Below are 16295 nucleotides of genomic sequence, written 5' to 3'. Positions count from 1 at the left end.
ATGCATTTTGAACAGGAAATCTTCAAAAACGAGAAAAACATCATATCAAAGGACTTGAACTATTATAAAGTGTTTGAATCCATTTATATTTGTTTTAAAGACATAATGGAACCACTTTCTTATCTTCAAAACAAATTTAACAAAGGAATAAAGGTTCCCTTTACGTCATAGAATTCTTAAATGTGAAAGAAGAAATCCTAGCTCAGCTTTTTTTTTTTTTGTAGGGAATCCACACACGCAAAAGGTTATCCTTTTTTGCATAGAAATTACCGTAACAAATAGTTCCTCAACATCCTACACAAGAAATCCCTTGCTCAATGACGAGAGGCTCGGTTCCAATTTGTGTTGTCTCATCGTCTATTAAAGTTCAGGCCAAAATTCGATTGGCGCCAGGAAAGTCATAAAAAAAAACCTCGCACAATACCACAATACTTCCCATACCAAACACGCCCACATCTTGGACAGCAAAGGGGCGGTGGTTGGATGGGCCACGCAATTGGCGACAGCTCGATAGTCGTTTTTTCATACACAGAGAGAAAAAAGGATAAATAAATCAAAAGTAGATAAAATTGTTGTCGAAAGTTTCCTTAAAATTCACAAGTCTAAATTCTGAATCACGACTATGTACATATATAACCGTGGAAATGTAGGAGTCTGTTTTTAGAGGAAGATATATTGATGAGAATTTGTGATTGAATTGAAACAATTGTGTATTTAACAATCAGCTCCACTTGTCTTCTTACTTTATAGACGAGACTTGACTTATTGTGATTAAAGCAAACAGGCTTAGCAAGTACTATAAACTACACGTAATCTGTAGCCCACTTTAGATTTTTACCAGTGTAGCTCCCGGCCTCTCTGTTTGTGCGGGTTAAACAAAAGCCTTGTGGGTCACACTGGGCACACACCACTTGGTTATGTCACTGTGCGAGGAAAGGGCAGTGCCACAAGGGAGAAAGATGAAACACACAAAAATTAAAGTCCATGGAAATGAAAAGTTTAGCGCTTATCGATTTTCGACTGCCTGCTGCTTTATCTCCCCCGCAATGCGAACTTTGTTGGGGCAGGAAGGGAAATTAAAATTAACCCACGAAAAGGGAGAAAGAACAGGGGTAGAGTATGTCAAAAGCCGGCGAGGGTGGATTAAAAGCATTCCTCATTTTCCACCCGGCGTTTAGGAGTGACTCATCTTTGTGTAGCTTTTCTTCTATTAGAGGGTGGCCCGAAAATATCCCACGATTTATATAGCTCAATTACTCATAAATTCAGAAATGAAAACGTAAACGGAAGACGACTTTACGGTTTATAAAGTGCACATGGCTGCCGGACAAGATCAAGGTTCTTGAGAACAAATGAACCATTTTAGTTGAAATTTCTACAATTTCTCTCTTTCTAGAAAACTTGGCCAATAGCCAGAAAATGTTTATTAAATATTCAAAACACACACAGGCATATTGTTGTTTTAGTCTCATTCATAAACAAAATAATTAACGCTGTTTGAAAATTTTGCTATTTTGTTATTTCTTTCCAATCTTCACTCTTTCACTTTTGTCACTAAGGTTTCGCTTGCCTCACCTAAAGCAATTGGCCCGTTTGTTGACTTTTTCGATTATATCACAAATTATTTAGAGTTTATTTGTTTGTTTAAGTTGTTAGGCAATTTTTTGGAGCAAAGCGATGCGCGTTGAGGAGCCACTGGATCGTTAATGAAGCTGATGCCACTGATCGGGATCACTTTTAAGGGAATTATATGAAGGCAGTCTACAAAGACGGATGACAAAGATACAATGGAAAGTCAGCCAGGTGGACAAAGGCCAGGAACCACCCACCCAGTCACACAACCACCCCCAGCAACGGAATCAACAGAGAACAACGTGGGAACCTTGTCACAAACTGTTGATACACACAAGTAACTCTAATTATAGATTTATAGATATTGTATCTACAAGCGGAACGCAGCGAACAAGTGTCTTTATCTAGGAACAAGGGAAGCGGTTTGGGGTGTGTGTATAGAGTCTTAAGAAACACGTCGATAAGAAAGCCCTTTGAACACTTTCTAAGAAAGAAACCACTCTATGCTTGTACATGAAAGTCACGTAATTTAAATATTTGTTTCGTATTTTATTCGTTCGATTCTCATGTGACATTTGTCGATAGAAATATGTCAGCGGAACGTGAAGAGGGTTCGGAAGTTGACGAAACCGAATGACTGAATATTTTCCACTAATAAACATCTCAATTTAAAATCTGGTTCTAGCACCTCTTGCCAACTATGCAAATAGAAGAAGGCAAGATTGATTTGCGCCCCGTTGTCTTCTAATTTTGGTTGCGATGCCAATTGATCGACAGACAACGTTAAGTAACAAAAAAATTGTTTGAATTGCAACAAATTGATTTATGAACACCAAGCCGAGACAACAGGCAAACAAATATGCGGAAGCGCCATCGACGAATCTGTGCGGTGGGATTAGGGGCACTCACTGCACTGCTGGCAGGGTAACAAAAAATATAATTATTTGCACCAAGTGGGACAATTAGTAGACACGCCCCTGGCGCCTTTCCTGCCATTTTCTTGGCTGGGTTTCACAATTACAATTACAGCAAGATGACAAGAGGAAAACAATTAAAATAGATTTGATAGAATAAATCTTAGCGGGCAACTTTTGGTTGGCAGCCAAACTAAAGATTTTGGGCATTGTTATAAATTCGTTTGTGTAGTTTATTTGCCACCAACAGACGTGAATAAATAAATTAGGTTTAATTAGTGGGCTATAGGCGAAGCGTTGACAGCGCCACAAGTTATGGTAATTGAGTATTGAAAATATTGAGGCACCCTCCTGGCAATACCACATCCCTTTCGCAATCTCGTAGATACATCAAATTTTAAGACCTCTCGTTCTGTCACTCGGTGAAGAATTAAATATAAGTGTAATCCGAGGCAGAAGAGAGATTCGAACGGACACGACGTATGTGCGTTTAAACATTTTTCGCTATTCTTAGCCAATCGAAATTGGGTCAGCAAACGATGCTGCGGGCCAAGAGCCAAACATTTTCGCAGAGACACAGAGAGAGAGAGTAGAGGATCTGCGAGGCGCCTTCGACTGGTACACACAGAAATAGCGAATTAATTGATTCAAAGTGCTGACTCCCCGCCTCGAGCTCACTTTCTTGCGCAAGCAAAATTTCTTGCTAAACGAATTTTAATGCAAAATCAATTTTATGGCTTCGAAAATGACATCATCAGTAAAAAAGGAGCAGGAGCGATTCAATTTTCCAGCAGCTTCCTCGCGGGATAATCCTTTTCGAAACGCACATCCCGTTGACATAATTTTGTATTCAGCCTGTATTCAGGGTATTCACGCCTCCTTTTCCTCTTCCGCCATGGGACGACTGGCTTTCCATCCAGTGCAACCCACATTAAAATAAATTAAAAATAAAAGAGAGTATATACATATATATATGCCGCCTGCACAGGAACTAAACACAACTGAAATGGGCGTGGGGATTTACTCCATTCTGCTCTACTTGCCCTACTACAACTGGAATTGGGGTCAGGCCCGGACAAAGTTTTCCTTTTGCAAAAGCAAAATTTAATACAAAAAAAAATTATATATGTAGAAATTTACATAAATATTCTATTTTGCGGGGTTTAATTGTACACTTACTTGTCTCAGTCGCTGTCGATGTCGTGTGGGCCTGTCATATATGCAGCATTAACCTGAAAGCGAAAAAGGGAATTGTGATATGGTTAGCCGGGTCGAATTCAAATTGAAAAGAGCTTAATTTATTGTCTATATAATTACTATGCTACCAACTCGTGTGACATTTCAATGTTGAGGCCAATTAAAGATATCGGTGGGGGCCTTCATTATAATCATGTGGGACGGCGTGAATAACTCTGACAGAAGGCAGCAACAAAGCAACAACAACTGAAAGCCAATTTATAAATGTCTCTGGGCTTATGATGGATTTTTCTGGCTCTCAGCGAGTCGCGTGGGTTCCATAAAAACAAAAGGAATTGGCAAAAAAAAAAAAAAAGAAATAAAAGCAAATTTTGCATGAAAAGTAAGACGAACAATGAAATACTCTTGCTTCTAAGCTAATCTACATTTTGAATAAAATAAAATGTATTAATTTTTTGGCTTACTATAAGAAAACACATTCAGGCCTGTTCTAGTTTCCACTTCCGCAAAATTTATTCGGATTCGGATTTCCCTGACCTGTTCTAGTGTTCACTTCCGAACAATTTTTACGGATTCGTATTTCCCTCTGTTAAGTCTCTGTTAATTTGCAGACGAAACGCACGGAAACTTTCCGTGTGCCATTTGGCCGGCGGATTCAAATCCGCAAAATAAGAAATTAATTATTTTAAAATACAATGCGATTATGTATATTACAAATGTTAATTGTAATATATTCCTTGAAGTTTTGGGAACATTATTGCATAATTGAATTAGCTAATACTAACTTACTTAATTTATAAATAATTATTTTGTGGGTGCACCTTAAAATCGGTTCGATTCTAACCTTCAACATTATTGCAAATCCGCTGCCGCTGTGTCGTATTTGAGAGGGACCATTTAAGGGTTGTCAGCGTTTCAAAAAAAAAACGGCATATATTTAAGATTAATTTCGAACAATTACTTTTTATGTTGTTTTACAATTAAAATATCTGCTATTAGGTAAAGTATATGAAAAAGTGTTTTTCTTTAAAATACCAGCCAATTCAATCCACAAACTGAACTAAATTTTATGCGAAGGGAATTTTTTCTAAACCCTCGGCAACTCTACTTTCGAGCATTTTGCCACCAGAACAGCTGATTGCAATTACAAATATTTCAAAATGTTTATTTCCTGTCTTAATGCTTATTCCTTAGATTTTATTATTTAAATTAGTGCTTCATTACTATCTATGAGTTGGAGACTACAGCGGGCCAAAATTTGACCAGCCCCTTTTAGCAAATCTTAGACAAGGGAATCTCTTTTGTTGAAAGCGACCAGCTGATTTTGTTTGGGAATTTAAGGGAAATTAAAAAAAATTTCCTTAAATCACCAAGGGAAATTCGCTTATGTTAAAGGGAAATCCGCAAATGTTATCAAATTCACTTCCGAGTGGAAACTAGAACAGGCCTGATTATTTTGATTCAAAAATAAAGACCACATTTTATTTCCTGTGAAAAAAAGAGTATTACTAGACTTAAAGTTTATAAACAAACCAGATCTTTGTTTACATTAATGCCTCAAAAATGCAGTGAGCTCAATTCAAGCCCAATTTTTGCTCAAATTAAATGCGAAAATATGGGCAAGGCCTCCATCGAAGGCAGATTGGAAACGACAGATTGCAAGAACTATTTATTGCATGTTCAATTGCAATGGCAGACAAGGTAAACAAACAAAATCGTAGACGTAAACACCTGCTTAAGTAACGTCGGCTACCGCCTGGCAATTACCACATCCTTTTTACCTGTCTGTCCGTCCCGAAGCAGACCCTCTCTCTCTCTCTATTTCTAAAACAGTTAAAACTGCAGCAAATGGCCAAAACTACGTACGACCGGGCATTTATTCAAAGCAACAGCCCAGGCACGAAAATGGCATTAAACTCGAAGCTCGAAGACGACGACGACGATGACGCTCTGGCGAATGACGATGAATAAAACACTTCCAGAGACTTGAGTCCCCAGCGGAAAATGCTGAAAACCTCCAACCAAAAAAGCAACAGCAACAAAAACAAGCCGGAGACAACACCAAAACGAAATAAGCCAAAAAGAAAACCCAAAGACAAAATCACGTGGCTAACCGCACCATCGTAAAATTGCAGAAAATTTTATTTGGGAGTTGATGAACTTGGGAATTCCCTATAAGAAGAGAAATATATCTGGAAAATAAGAAATCTACAACTAGTTTAAATGGAGAAACTATATTTCAGGCTTAAGATACATTTTATGTTTGTGGGTGTAGCTAAAAACGTGTAAATTTTAAGACAAAAATCAAATAATAAATCATCTTTGAAGAGAAAAAACCTTTAGTACATTATAAAAAATATACATATTCTCAGGTCAACCTCCAAGTCACAGTTAAAGCTCCCCGTTCTTTCAAGGATTTCAACTAGCAGCAGCAACAAAAGGTTTGTAAAGTTTCGGCGGCTGCCGTTTTGCCGCTGCCTGCAATGAATGAAATTAAATGTTGCCAATGGGGATAGACTTGCATAGATACAAAAACAACAACAACAACAACAGCATGAAAAAAAAAATAGTTAGAAATACTAGCAGGCAAACAATAACAACGGCCACATCACAACTCGTTTTGTTGTTAGCTGGTTTGCTTCGCTGGTTGCCGCAGCAGCCGTCAAAAGTTGCCAAACTTGGCCAAGTGTGCAATGGCAAGTGTTCAGTTATTTTTATAGCCACCACAGCGACAACAACAACAACAACAACAACAACCACGACAAGTGCAGCAAACTCTGAGCCAAGCTAAGGTGAAATATGATTGCAGGCTGCTTTTGGCCCCAAAGTCTTTTGAGCCTTAAGGAAAACTAGCCAAGTTGCTCTTACTGGCTGCAAGTCGACGCTTTCACTAGTTGCGACTACGACTTTTCCGACTTTTCCCCTATTGAATACATTGCTCTCCCTGTTGGCCCATAACTCGAAGCTCTTTAATGGCATAGCGAATTTTGGCCTAATAAATAAAAGTCTGAGAGTGTGTGTGCTGCTGGCGGCCAAAAATTCTATACAACATGTTGTTCGTTTGACCGCACCCAAAAAAAAAAAACAAATACTTTAACACAATTTTCAACATAAATATGCAAATTTTCGGGCTGATGTTGCTCATTAGTTTGGACAGGCATTTGATAAATATGAAAAGCTGTTGATGTAATCCAAGCAAAAAGTGATGGCGAGAATCTTTCAGCTAAAGATTCTTTAGAAATTCACATAAGCTTTCTTTTATATAGGATTTTTTATGATAACTTTAGGGAATATGATCATAGGAATTTTAAGCAATCTTTTCATAAGTGAAAGCCTTTACTTCTAATTTTTGTATTTGTAAATATGTATTTAGAATCTTGACAAATACTAAAGCCTGATTGTATAATTCAAGCAAAAAGTGAAAGGCAAAATCTTATTCAGAGTTTAGTTTTTATTTCTTGTCTAAACAAACAAATGAGTAATAGAAATAATAACTATAATTATAAATATAAAAACAATTAAATTATTAGATATTTATTTGAGCTACGTATTTATTTCAAGTTATAATTAAGGAAAAAACAAAGATATACATTTTAGTTTGCCGTAAAAATCGCCAGTTTTATTACTTTTCCAGAGTAAAAATATTGTAAAATATGTAAATATTGCTTCAAATATACTAAGAACTTTTCCCATTGAATAACATTTGAAATTTATTGAAATCTATACTGTGATAAATAATGTATTTACCCAGATTTATAGGGTTGTTTAAGCAGCTCAAAGACAGAGTAGTCTGCGGCACGTTATGCGCTAAAAACAAATACAACACACACTGCCAGATACTGTATCTGAAAAGATGACCACACTGAGATATGGCTGGATCTCAGCAAGCAAGACAGATGGGTGACCTGACCTTTAGCCACGAAGAGAGACCGAGAGATACGAACACAAGAGAGGCAAAATACAATGCCGGCAGTTAATCATCTGTTATATCATTGACCTCCCCAGAGTTCGAGGCGGCTAGAGGCGGCTCTCCTCCTGCATAATCAGCCGAAGCTCTGCTCAGACTCGGCAGCATAATTAACATCTAAGCGATAAATGCAATTAGCGGCGAACATTGCCTGCACTTAATTGCACTTTCATTGAGAGTTCATTGTCGTCGTTGTTGCCTTTGTGTCAAATGCTGGGCCGTGTCGAATACAATATTGGCTTTTCGGTTTCGCCGCTCATCAAAGTTTTCTAGTATCTGACAGAAAATACACAAAGGCAAAGCCAAATAAACACACACATCGCACACACAGAAAGCAGCGTTGCGTTTGGGTCGTGCACTTTTTGTTTAAAAATAACAAGAAAATAAGAAAATGTATCTGCAGGCGCTGCAGCGCCGTATCTTCCATCCAAAAGATACGGGCCCACTCGATGCACACACACAGCTGCCCGCCGGCTGGGTCGCCGGGTTTTAGTGTAAACACTATTCTTAAATAAACCCCATTCAAGGATGCAGCTTCTCGGCTGGCTTCTTCAAAGTATTTTTTTGACCTCAAACAAAGTTCTAAAAACGAGCACGTTCTATGTGAAAAGTTGAAAGAGTTTTCACATGCTGCATCAGAAACGGTTCTAATGAAATTTCTCTCTGGATGTAAATGCTTTTCGAATAACTCTTAAACTTTCAATCAATTTCAAGAGAATAACATCCAAATTACAATTAAATTTCATGCACCTTTTCTTGAAATAAATAAAATATTTATCTCAGACATTTTTATTAAAGTTTTCCCTTAAGATTTCCTCAGAAATGGTTCTAATCAAATTTTCCTACTGGGTGTAAATCCTTTCCAAATAGCTCTTAAACTTTTATCAATTTCAATAGAATAAAAATCAAAAAAACAATTTACTTTAATGCACCTTTTCTTGAAATAAATAAAATTTGTATCTCAGGCATTTTCCTGAAGATTTTCTCCTTCTTTTGATGTTCCTTCAGTTACATATATGACAGGATCACATGCACAAAGTGGGGGCTGGGCACTTTGGGTGATATTTTTAGAGCACTCGCGCAGAAAGTTGGCGACATTAAGTGCCAAGGCCCGAGGTGAATAATTGCAATTTTCACGCACCGTCCCCGACCAAAACCAAATCTGAATCCGAGCGACTCCTGGCCACCACGACGTCACCTGTCCCTGACTCTTGCATACATACATATGTACATATGTATGTTAGGTGTCTCTTTGAGCGTGCGTGAAGTGCGGCTATTAGGAAAAATGTGTCTCTTGCAAAGGCAATGCGCCTATTTTTAGTGCATTGGCTTCGCCAGCTTCGGGTTGGCCATGAAAATGAAAATGAAAACGAAAACGATGCATCTTGTATCTGCATTTGCAGGTGTAGCTGCCACAGGTGAAAGTATTTAATTATGCGTCTGCCGCATGACAAATCTGCCGGTGTTGATGAATTGCCATTGCAATGCAAAACATCCTTGGCGACTGACTCTGAATTTCCCAGCACATATGGCCGGCGGATGCGAAAATGTTGAGACAGGAAAAGTGAGTGCCCAAATTGGGATGCAGCGTTTTCATTGGAAAAGCAACCGATACAGCAAAAGCGAGGCTATATCGCCATGTGGGGCGATTACAGGGGCACTGATCGGGCGAATCGATAACAATGGGCAAACATTTATCGATAATGAAAACAAACAAAGTGTCAAGTGGCTGGGATTGCCTTGCAAATTGCTCTCGTATTCGTGCCAGCTGCTGCGTGTTTATTTATTTGTTTGGCAAACGTGTTTGTTTGTTTGTTAGTCGGGCGTCGGGGGCGGAGACACTCAATTTGGTATTAATTTGCCCAGCACTTGGCACTTGTATGCCATGAATATTCGAACATGAGGCACATAGTTAGCACATGTCGCTTTGAATTTCACTTTCCACATTTCCCCAGAGAATTAGAGTGTGTGTGTGAAGCTTATTATGAATTTTCCCCCCTCAAGACATAAGACTAAGAGAATTTAGTTTTCTAGACTTAAACTATACAAAATAAATAATAATATTTCATAAAATATACGTTTTTAGACTATTATTTTCCCATTATACAGTTTTACTACCTTTACTATATACAATTTGTAATATAACAAGTGTATTTCTATACTATAAAACAATTCTAGAATTGAGGGCAAGACTCTGCTTATCTAGTGACTTTATTATTGCCCTGTTTGCCTTGGAATTATTCTTTAAATCCCAGTAGCACACCCGGCGTATGAGTAATATTGTGAATTCATATAAATAATTGTTGGGAGTTGTTTTACTGCGATGACAACAACAGAATTCGCAAAGTAGCAATTAATGGTTGCCATTTAATGGCTAATTTGCCAAGTGATTAGGTGATTATTTACCCCCTTGTACACCGCAGCGTATGAGCAATCGGCATTTTACAAAGATGAGCTGTTGAAATGCAAAATAATTTTTGGTGCCAATCGAAAGCAAAGCTCAACCAAGCAAAGCAATCAAATTTAAAGTGCAACTGCAACTATTTTTACATTCAATTTTATTTATATTTAGGCATTTATTTCGCTGTTTCTATTATTTGCAACTATTTCGATTCGATTTCTTTGTCCGCTGGCATTTTCATTGCAACAATAGTAGAAGAAGCCACCCAGCGGCGATTTGCCCGCTCGCACATATTTGAGGCCTGGTTGTTAGACAATTTCATTTGCAGTTTTGTTTTAACGCGCAAATATTTGCACAATCCTCGGCCCGCTGCAACTGTTGCCGCCGCCGCCGCTGCTGCTGTTGCTGCTGCTGCGTTGCTGCTTTAGTTTCTGTTGCTGTTTCGGTCCTCTGAACGCTAATTGAGTGAGCACACGACAGACAGGCAGGCAGGCAGAGCGGCAGTCAGTCAGATGGACGGACGGATGGACACGGGGATGGACAGCGGGACGGGCTGTCAAGCAGCTCTAGAGGAGAAATGAAAAACGCAGCGAGGTCTGGCGGAGATCGGGCCGAGCCACATAATGTGGGGCATGAATCGAACAGTGCCTCCCCAGCGGCTCCACACTTCTTTCATGCCTCATGCAGCTTGAGGCATGCAACACGCCATAAACTTCAAGGAAGTTGCCCAAACGAAGCCAGCGGAAAAAACTGTATCAGCAGTTGTAGAAGCAAAAGGAATTTTGATTGTCCTACACTAAAATAAAAATATTGATTGATTTAAAATTAAATTATTTTTTACTTTCTTTAGTCGGTTTTAAAACTCTTATGATGATGGTGTATATACCAACCAGAAAAGTTCAAATTTTGATGATTTTTCAACCTCAACACTTTGCTGGGTTATATAGCAGTTTGTCGCTAAATTCGTACTTGGGAATTACAAGCACAACACCTCTAATGTGTGTTCTAAACGTTGTGTTAAAAACGTTAAACAATTATACTAGGGCATACCATATTTATCAAGTTTAATTGTAAAAAAAAGGATCTAAAATATCTAAAATAATGTTTAAAATACTATTAAAAAGAAAGCTTTAAATAAATAAGTGAATCCTAATTTCTAGTTATTTTTCTTCATTTTTTAACCGTATGACTGATCATATCTTTGTAAAATCTTCTTTAAATATCTTTAAAAACTTTATGGATTTAACTTTCAACTTTGTTTTCTTTCTCTCCGTGTAATGTTACTTATTTAATCAACCCCGACCACCACTCGACCACTGGCCATAAAATTGTCATAAATTTAATCCGATAAAGTTTCATTTCATTTAGTTGCCAGTCGGTTCGTTGGTCTAATCAGCAGCATCATAATCTCTATCATCATTATGGCTATCATGAGCATTATGTTTAGTGCGGTTATTGTTACTACAATACGTATATGTATTATATATATACTGTATGAATGTATATATACATTCCGTTGACAGTTCCCGTCACTTCCACTGCGCATCAACGCACATTTTCCGAGTTTCTTTTTTTTGGGTCAAACATTCTTTTCTCTATTTTTTGTTATGGACAACCCAAAGTCAGTGAACTTTGGTTAGATGAAATATTGAGGAAACTTCTGTGCCTTGACAGAGTGATAGAGCGATCGTCGACTGACAGATTGATGAGCGTTTTTCCACTTATCAAATTGGCCGCCATGAAAATATTTTCATTTAAATTTAATAGCCTGAAAATTAAATTGCGTAATTTATTTAAGAGGCAAGCAACAAGTTTTGCCTCGAAATCGAAATCGATAGATTCTCCCGTCGCGAATGTGGCGTAAGAATCTTGTTAGATGGATGCTGCTGCTGCTGCTCTCACTTAGCATTTAGCAATTTGCTCAGGAATGCTGCTCTTTGCAGTGGCAAAGTTTCGCTTTCTAAATGCCTAACATTACTCATGCGACACGTTGTACAATGTTGCAAGAGGAAGAGGTAGGGGGAAAGTCGTGAAGAACTTGAAATGCTGCAACAAACTATGTAATAAAATTTAAAACTTCCTTGACATTACTCATACGACACATGGTACACAAAAGCAAGTATATTTTTATATATATCACATTATTTGTTCATTAACATTTTTCTTGTGCTTTTTGTGGTAACTTTTGGCCTACTTTTGTTGCAGCAAGCACGTGCTTCGGCTTAGCTTGATCTCTTCGCTTTGTGTTTACCTTGGCCACTTGAGTTGTTTTTAATAAACTGTTAATAATGTTTAACTTTTGGCGCTTACGAGCAACCCACATACAGCGCGACTCTGAGCGCCAAGACACCTGCCCACACATCCATGGTCCATGGTGAGCTGTTCGGGTTTATACCTCCGCTACTTTGTGGTCAATAAATGTGGCCATTATAAGCCTTGTTCGGGCGTGGGCGTGGCATTTATACATATATTATATAGTATTCCCTACGAGATTAACCATCGCGTGTGTAGACTTCTTGTCCGACATGTGAGTGTGTGTTGGCGTGCTCTGGGCAATTTCGGTTTTTATTTTTTTGCTCTCTTTGTTTGTGCTTTTCAGTGGGATTTTCATTGACCAGATTCCATGACTCTGCACAATGTAAATTAAACAATTGTTTGCAGTGCAGTTACTGCTGCTACTGCTGCTGCTACTCCTGCAACTACTGCTGAAATAGTTGGCGTAATTATGCCGCCTGAAAATCGTTGGCTGTCATTAGGCGCACGAGTTGACCATGAACCAGTGACGGTTTTTCCAATTTTTCATTTTCATTCCCCATTCAGTAGGCTGAACTTTAAACAAAGCCACTTGGGCAAGTCATTAAAAGTGAAATAAATTAAAGTAAATGGGAATCTTTAGTTTAATCAATTTTACTGAAAAAGATGAAAGACAGGGGAATTATAGAGGTATTCTTTATTTTGTCTTTTTCTTTTAATGTTTTAAGAAATAAAATCTATGATTAGGAAGGTTACCTTATTGCAAATTTTATTTTGTAAGCAAACAGAACTTGTTTCTTGTTAACTCGAAATTGGAGCAATTCAATTACTAGTCCAGATTACACGGAATATAATTGTTATTATTACTGATAAACTTGTTTTCGTTGCAATCACACAAGTAACATAATACCAATAAAAATTGGAGTTTGTTTCCGGTTTATTTCAGACTCAAAAAATCAAATTTCAGTTTCTAAAAGCTTGCAAATATTAGTATACTTCGAATCAAGTTACTATTTCTTAAGCTTGACTTAATTTTGATTCTAGAATTTCCCGCTAGATTCTCAGACTATAATAATAGAGACATGAATAATAGAGTTTTGGTGGGTGCTACAAGGGGGCGGAAGAGGCGAAGTTCTTTCAGTTGCATTGCCAATATCCGCTGGCAATGCATTCAAGCAGCAAACAACATACTATAAAAACCAAGCTTAAAAGCCCAAATCGAAATCCATTGACTCACTGACTAACTGACTGGACAGAAGTGACTGACAGACTGACGGACTCGCACAATGAATGAATTAGTAACGAGTGCCGAGCGGGTAACGTGGATCGATTCACGCTCGACCGACAAACTTCCGCTGCTGGGCAGAAAGCTAACGAATGATAACTGTGCCATGTTTTCCACTGGGGGTTAAGTGCAAACGTCATAAACTCAATTTCTCCCTCCCCCCCTTCCCCCTCCAGCGATGCCTTTTAACTGTACATTGGAGTGTGTACATAGTTTAGTTACCTTTCGAAAAAAAAGGGGAAAAATAAACACACACAAAACAACAAAGCACCGAGCAAAGCAGAGTGGCACAAAAACAAAAAATGATTCATGCGCAACCAGAAGCATAGAAAGAGATGGGGATTCTCCCAGAGAAAGAGAGAGGGAGAAACTTGTTTGCCAAGCGAAGCATCCAAAAGATGGCTCCTATAAGAACAGCTCTCTAGGGAACTATCCACAGCTCGAAAAATAATACAGCTTTCAATATAAAAGTTACTTAAGAAAATTGTTGTGAAAAACCGTAAAATAATCCAAGATTTTAGGTAGATAAATCAAATATATACATAAGTATTTTGGATTTAATAAGTTTACGTTTTGTAGTTTGTTTATTAAGTTCAAATATCATATTGCAAATTAATTTACCGTCAAAAGACTTCTTTAAAAATCGGTTTTGGTTCATTAAATCATTTTTTTTTGTTCCTAATTAGTATAGATCGAAACTATTATGTGGAACACTAAAACTTAAAATATAAAATGATCGTAAATCTATAACCTTCTAAAAGGTCTACTACTTCTAGGACATCCTTGTGTTATATTTGTATTACTTATGCTAAGATCAAGTTCTTTTCGATAAGCTGCTTTATCTAACCAATCGATCATCACATTTTTTTGTTCAATGCACTCGGCTCCAGGCTTTACTTTCCTTCAACGGCACCCAAATCGCTCCGCCCTTCCGCCCATCCTTAATTGCATTGACACGCCCCGTTTATTGGATTGCTGCGGTTGCCTTGCCTCGACTTTCCAATTGATCCGATTGATAATTGGATTTGCGTTTGCCGATTGGAAAATCGAAGCGGCAAAGGCAAAGGAAATGCCTTTCGAAATCGACTTCGACTGCCTTATATGGATCGGATCGGAGTCGTGATCAATCAGCTGATTCATTAGCCCCAATTTAGTTGGTCAAGGTTTCACCGCCCCGGTTGCAAACGTGCTTATCGCATCAACACCTTCCGCAGGTCGACTTCCAATCACAATCGCAATCGTTATCAGTGCCCAGATCGATTTCAATAGGCGACTAATGAGAGTTGCCTTATATGGAAGAGGAACCCCCAGACGAGCGGCAGAGTATGCTTGTATTTGGCGCCGATCATTAAATTAAACTACACATGTTTTTTTGATAAGGAAATGGTATTTGCTGAATCGCTGAATAGCGTTTGTTTTGCTTTTGTTTTTTTTTTTGTATTATTTCAGCAGGTGATAATAGAATTGTTTAAACATTGTTTAGGACTTTTAATTACTGGGAAATACACCTAGAAATGCATACCAAAAAAGGAAACTTTTCAGGGAATTCTATAAGATAGAATAAATATCTGAATAAGTACTTTAAATTTATATAAAAACATTATTAAATCTATAGATTCTTAATCATAACATTTTATATTTATAAGATATATTAGGAAACGTAAAACCTATCATCAAGAAGCATTTTCAAATGCCTAAAAAATCATTCACCCTATCTAAGATCTATACAAACCACATAGTACACATGTTCCTAATCATAACAATTTGTAGTCCAAAATTGATTTAAAATTGTGGCAAAGGCAGCACATTAATCGAAATAATCGCTGGCTTGTGGGAGTTATTAGATCAGCAAACCAGTTCACGGAGTACTACTACTGTGTGTAGTATGTACCTGGGCCATAGGATTTCCAGCAGGCCCCATGGCAATGAACTGGGCATGTCTATAAAAACATCAATATTTTTTTGTGGCCGGGACCCTTGGCCGTAAATAGCCCGAAACGCATAAACATGTCTAATGTGTGTGTTGTGCTGTGTTGTTTTGTTTGTTGTTAGTTTCTGCTGTGTGTGTTATTGTGTGTAGGGTGGGAGTTGAACTTGTAGTTCAATAAACCCACCGCAAAGCTAATTACGATGCCCGGCAGCAGCAACTAAAATTAAAATTTAACTACAATATAATATGTGGAGAGGTGGATGAGGGCGCATAAAAACACGAAAATAGTTTTTTGTGGTTTTTTCTTGTGACAAATTGTAAATTTAATGGCAAATAAAATAGTCCGAAAAAAGAGCGAGCGAGTGCCTCACTCTCTCTAGATCGCTCTGCGTAATTAAAAATATAAATGAAATGGCAATTGAAGAGCCCCGAATACAAATGCCCCGTGCAATCAGCTTTCTTCACGCTAATATTAGCAGCCGCCGCAGAAGCGAACGGAGAACGGAGAAAGGAGAAGGGGCTTTGTTGGGTGTGAGTAGAATAAATGTTACACAAAATTTTCCACCGAAGAAAGTTTTTCCCCTTTTTCGGCTCTTGTTTATCTTTGGGATATGTTTAGATTTTCATTTTCGTGGCCAAACCAACCGTGGAGCGAGTGGGCGGCGCCGGGAGCAAAACGTCAATTCAAGCAAATTGAAAATCTGCAAGCTAAAAATCGAAACTGAAAACTGTCAAAGCCGAATGCTGCCGCCAGATAATTAAAAATAGTTTTTGCC

Source organism: Drosophila kikkawai, chromosome 3R (assembly GCF_030179895.1).
Source record: "Drosophila kikkawai strain 14028-0561.14 chromosome 3R, DkikHiC1v2, whole genome shotgun sequence".
In the NCBI taxonomy this organism is placed as follows: Eukaryota; Metazoa; Arthropoda; class Insecta; order Diptera; family Drosophilidae; genus Drosophila; species Drosophila kikkawai.
The sequence above is the reverse complement of the archived record's forward strand: the minus strand, read 5'-3'. Positions refer to the sequence as shown.